We start from the raw sequence: 6,143 nt of genomic DNA on the forward strand, positions 1-6,143 counted from the left end.
AAATAGCATTTTATTAAGCTTCAGCCACATGATGTAGAGGTTGCTACATTAACAACATAAGAATTATTCTCCATAAAAGACAGAAACTCTGCTCTACCTTTTTACTTTCTGATAGGAGTCACTTAATGCTATAGTGTGGGTCTTGACCGGCCCCCAAAGGCCATGTGTTGAATGCTTGGTCACCAGTATGAGGCACTATTGGGAGGTGGTGGAATCTTTAGGAGGTGGGGCTAGTGGAAGAAAGTCAAGTTACTGAGAGTGTTCTCTCTCTCTCTCTCTCTCTCTCTCTCTCTCTCTCTGCACCCCTTCCCCGCCCCCTCTGTCTTTGCCTCCTGGCAGCAATGAAGTGAACAGAACTCCTCCCACACACTCTCCTGTCATAATACACTGTACCTCCACAGGCCCAAGTGACAGGATCAAGCAACCATGGATGGAAACCTCTGAAACCATGAGCCAAAATAAACCTTTCCTATTTTTAAGTTGGTTATCTCAAGTATTTGGTCACAATAACAGAAAAACTAACACACCTACATAACCTCGTTCGGCCTCTGACCAGCCTTCCTTTGCTCCCTTTGCCATTATTCTGAACTGGTGTCTTTAAACTATCAGTATATCAAAGAGGCACTCATCCCAACGTGACCCCGAAGACCACTGAAATGTGCCAGGAAAATTAGAGTGGAAAACTTAACCTAGAGTGATTGTTGAAAGTTCTTTCATAAAAGAACACCCTAAAGAGTAGAGCAAGTACCTTTTTTCACAACTAAATGCCCTTCAGAAGTTTGTTCTAGTTCTGTTTTGGGGGATTCTGTGAAAATCCTGTCAAAGGTCAGTTAAATGCCATCATCTGTAATATCCTCCCTCTCAAACACTGTGTTCAGTTTAATTTCATAAGAGAGAGGATAAAAGATGACAGTTTCCCAGAACGGGCTGCAATAGATCTGTGTTTTCTAAAATCCCACACTTGGTGTTGTAAGAGGTGCTACAGATGAGGAAATTGTCAACCTGTATAACAGAGAATGGCTCTCTTGAGGTCTAAAAAAGATTTTACCCAGGAGCATTCAGAAAATTGCAATCTGGAATATGTGTGCTATATATAATTCAGGGAGGCAAAGAAAGACAAGTTTCTAAAGGTAAATGAGAAAGGTTACATAAGTTGTTCTGAAGCAGTTACCCTTGTTCCTAATAAGGGTGCTACTGGCCCAAGACTGAATAGGCAATTGCTGGGCAGAGACATCCCTTTAGAAATAGTCTTTGTGTAAGGTTGCAGTGGCCTTTGTGCAGTGTTGTGGTTCTCAGGGAGTCTTTGTAATGGTTATCATCACAGTGGCTTATGCATGAGAGCCCCGCCCTTGAGGTCTCCCTGCTCCATTGTGTTAGGTCTGGTGTAAGTGACTCCATTTTGGTATTGGTGTCTTTCACTAAACTTTGGCTGGCAGAGACCACAGTGGTTAGTGGCAAAGCCGGACTTTAAGCTCAGTCCTTGCTCCAGCTCAGGAGTGGAAGTTGAATGTGTGACCAGTGGGCCTAGGTACTCCTGCACTGCCTTCCTCCCTGTCACCCGGTGAGCGTTGGCACACAGTAGTTCATTTTCCTATCCTCCTCACTTGGTCCAGCAGTTCATTGTTAGGGACAATGATGAGCACTCAGTGTTTTAAAATCAAGCAGTCTAACTGGAAATATGAAAATAAATCTTCTAAATGGCAATATCGGGAGGTAGCACTTGGAAATCTACCATTAAAATATGGTGCTTCTCATGAACATCCAGGATTGAAAACCACTGCCTGAAATGGTTCACTGATCAGTAATTTTCTTTTTCCTAATATCTGTATTTCCCCCTCTCTCCTGCCTCCTTCCCCCATGCCCTTTTTGTGTACTTTCTGCTGGTATATGAACAAGATAGCCTCTCGTGGATTCAAGCTGGAGTCGCCCAAACACTGCCTGAGGGCCAATCCCGTCCACTGCATGGTTTTTTTTTGTTTTTTGTTTTGTTTTGTTTTTTTATTGCAAGTAAAGTTTTCTTGGAACACAGCCATGCCCATTTATTTAGTATTTTCTAGGATTACTTTTAGGCTAGAATGGCAGTTAGCAGTTGTGACAGACATTTTATGGCCCACAAAGCCTAAAGCATTACCGTCTAGCCCTTTACAGGACAATTTTGCCGACCCCTGAAGTAGAGCCCCATTGTAGTATCACAGTCATTGTAGAACCGTGGGCTTCAGCTACATTTTCTTCACCTATTTACTCATCTGTGACGTGATACAAAGTTTAAAAAACACCTCAAAATTTGCCAGCAAAATTGGATGTTAAAATTTTGGCATGATTTATGATTGAATAGTCTGTGCTTCTTAAGTACATCCACGGTGATTGCCTTTGATGAGTGCTTAGGGTTTTCAAATCAGGATGATAGATTGGGGGTTGATTGTTTCTTTAAAAAGAGAACCCCTGAAATTTAGGAAGCCTGGAGACCAAACCCCCCTCTTCTCTGTCACCCCCTAACCTATCTGTGACTATTATTACTGCCCCATGTCATTCTAATTAAATTCCCTGTCCTTGTAATCTTCAGAATAGGAATAATAAAACTCTCTACTGGGCAATTAGCCCATATGTGTGTCAAATTCTAGGTTTTTCCAATCACATGAGAAGAGCCACCTCCCCATTTTCCCTACCTTGTCTCTGTCCTCCACAAAGAACTCCACGCTCTATCTGGAGGTGAAATTTTCACAACTCACAATTTTTGTTGAAATCATATCTCCTTTTGAATTTGCATTTTAGTAAATTGCTCTGGTTACGGTAAATTAACATCACAGTGACCAGTGGAGTTGCAGAACCAGGAAACCCATTTAGAAAGGGTCATAAACTTAAGTCATTCTGTCCATTTGTTAAGATCCCATAAAAACACATGACTGAGCTCTTCAACATGTGACATTCTGTTTTCTCAAGAAACAACTTTAATATCTCTGCACATACTTTTATTGCTTTCTGCCATGCTGGGCATCGAACACAGAGCCCAGCTACCCCTGAGCTACACCTCAGCCCTGGTTCCTCTTTTTTATTAAGTCTCTGAAGCTTCCTCTCCCCTGCTTTCCACACCCACAGGCCTGCAGTAGAGGGTGGGCAGTCGGAGCTCTGTTGGCATTTAATTTGGTTTGCTTTTCTACTTACAGGTAATTTGAGTCCCAGGATATTCTCTTTCCTCATACTGGAGAAGGTGAGGATCATGAGTAGCTTTATTTGCTCTCCTTGCTGAATTTATGGGCATTTTAAGAGTGTAAATGAGAAGATTCAGGATTAGGTAGCCCCCCTTGTCCTTCATCTGGAAGTTTCAGTGAGCTTTAAAGGTGCCTCTGGTTTGGACCTGGGTCTTCTACTCCCTGTTTAAAATTGCTTCTAGTCAATTGCAACCACTTTTGACTCCTGTTTCCAATGAAGTCATTAATGCTACATAGATATCTCCTGCCCCTATCTCTCCTTCAAGATCAAAACTCCTCAGTTGCCTGTTCTGCTTCACTTGGGTGTTTCAAAGGTCCTCAATCCCAAACCATGTAATACCATCCTAAATTCATGCTATTATCTACCATAGACCTAGGCCTCCTCTGTTTTTCCCCTTACCCTCATGTGTTTAGTTAGGTACAACAAAAATCTTGGGACTCATTCCTCCCTAACCTCAATTCCATCAACCCTTCCCACATCCAATAATGTCACATCCCCTTAGTTTTCCCTTCTAAATATTCCTAAAATCCATCTACTTGTCTCCAAATAAGATGTCACCCTCTTGTTTAAGTACCCAGAATCCATTCTGTTACTCAACATCCATCAATGATTTTTTTTTTTCCCAATCCCTCACTACCACATTCATTCTGTCTGCCAGTCCTACCGGCTCTTTTCAAAATATCTCATTCCTTCCACATCTACTTGTTTCCACTGCTAGGAGGCTGGTCCAGGTCACTGTCATCTATCATTGGCTGCCCTCTTGCTAAAAGGTGAATCAATACATGTCACTCAAGTATTTAAAACCTTTCAGGGGCTCCCCATCATATTTAGAATAGAATCCATCCTCCCCGTGTTGCTGACCAGACTTAACTCTTTCTTGCCCCTTGCCTACTTCCGAGATTCAATCCAGTCCTCTTCCAGCAGCCCCCTCTGCTCCAGCTACACCTGATTTCTTTCTGTTTCTCAAACAACCAGAATCTTCCCACGTAGGGTCTTTGCCTGTGCCCTTCACACATCCCAGAATGTCCTTCCCCGGCTCTTCACGGGACTCACTCTTCCTTCTGCTGAACATCCTGTGAAGAGAACATTCTTCTATTCTCTATCATAGTACTGTTTATTTCCTTTTATCTCATCTGTCATTTTTCCGGTGTGTTGGTTTCCTTATTTACTGTTGATTTTCTGTATCTCCCCTGTGATAATATGGAAGCACAGGTATTGGTGGTGGGGCGGGGTGGGCACCTAGGAAAGGCATTTGTGCCATCCCTGGAGGAAACAGCTGCCAAAAGACAGTGACCCACCTAATCCTTCTAACTTGAAATCCAAAGAATCTGTGTCAAAGGGGATCTGAGGTAGTTAGTAAGAAGAGAAGTTTGGCCAGACAAAAACCATAGATAGAGAGAGTCAAGACAACACAGCAGTTTCAAGTAAGTTTCCTGTGATTGGCATGTTGGTTGGAAGTCAAGACCATCAGGAGATTGAACAAGATGGGCTGGCACTTTGTGTCCTGTATCTGCAGATGATCTCCCCCGACATGGCAGTTCCCCAGATGGGAATTTATTCTACGTATAAACTCAAAGGGGTAAAACAATCCCTGCACATTTGTGGAAGCACCATTTGTATTGGCACAAGTGGGAGATAACTTCAATATCTGGTGAAGGGTACTGTTAAATACATGAGAGTTTAATCCTGAAAAGCAGTACTATGCCACTCATAACAAGATAAAGGAGGACCTTCATATGCTGAGGTTGAAATGATCTATTCAACATAAACTGACAAAGGAACAAACAACAACAAAAACATGTTGTCAAACAATAAATAGAGGATAATTCCATTTGTGTGGAGTTTTTATTTGTTTGTTTGGTTGATTTGGTTTGGTACTGGGGATTTAACTCAGGGGTTCTTTACTACTGAGCTACACCCTCAGATCTTTTTAGTTTGAGACAGGGTCTCACCAAGTTGCTAAGTTGCTTAAGTCCTCTCCAAGTTGCTGAGGCTGGCCTCGAACTTGCAATCCTCCTGCCTCAGCCTCCTGAGTCTCTGGGATTACAGGCTTGTGCCACTGAGCCCAGCATCTACTTGTATTTTAAATGGATGCATACTGTATCTATGATGCATAGTGTAACTGGAGCAAACACAAGAAACCAGTTGCTGTGATTACCCTTCAGGTAGGGAAATGTGTTCTGGGAGACAGAGCTGGGAAGGAGACTTTCTCTACATTATGTACCCTTTTGTTTGCTTCCCGTGCATTTACCTTTCCAAGTAGAACTTAAATCATAACCCTTTAAAAGAGTGATGCTATTGAAATTGAGGGAAAAAATTCTGACTTCCAGAATGTTCTTTGTTGTCACTTAGAATACTCACAATTTCTTGTTCTGCAAATTTATTTCCCTTCATCTAAAAAAGCCAGAGTGAGTGTTGAAGGTCCAGGCAGCAGGGATGATACCTGGGCTGCCCGCTTCTACCTACATAAACTACAATCCCTTCCAAGGGGGCAATGGGCAAAGTTGTTCTCAGACTGGGTAGCAGTTCCATCCCTCAGAGCCTGCCCGGAGTCGGGGAAGTGATTCAGTGCTGACACTTCAAAGGGCACACGAAGGACAAAGCGAGCACGGAGATGTCTGCAGCAGGGGCCAAGCGTGCGGTTCATTCTGCTCTCTTGTGGCAGCGTGTCTGGACATCTCTGCGGGCATGTGAAGCAGGAAGGATAATGTCGGGCAGCTTTGCGAGCCCTTTATGAAGAACGTTGTGGGTTCATCCGGAGTTAAATTCTCACTTCCACATTCTCAGCACCCCAGGCAGATTTCATCAATCTCGTAACACCTAGGTGGTGATTGGTTGATGGGTTGGGCATTCTTGTGACTGAATTGAATCACACCGAGTTGGTGATGGTACCAGATGTCCATTCGCCTCCTCATTATTCTTGGAGTGGGTGT

The sequence above is a fragment of the Sciurus carolinensis genome, chromosome 12, assembly GCF_902686445.1.
Source record: "Sciurus carolinensis chromosome 12, mSciCar1.2, whole genome shotgun sequence".
In the NCBI taxonomy this organism is placed as follows: Eukaryota; Metazoa; Chordata; class Mammalia; order Rodentia; family Sciuridae; genus Sciurus; species Sciurus carolinensis.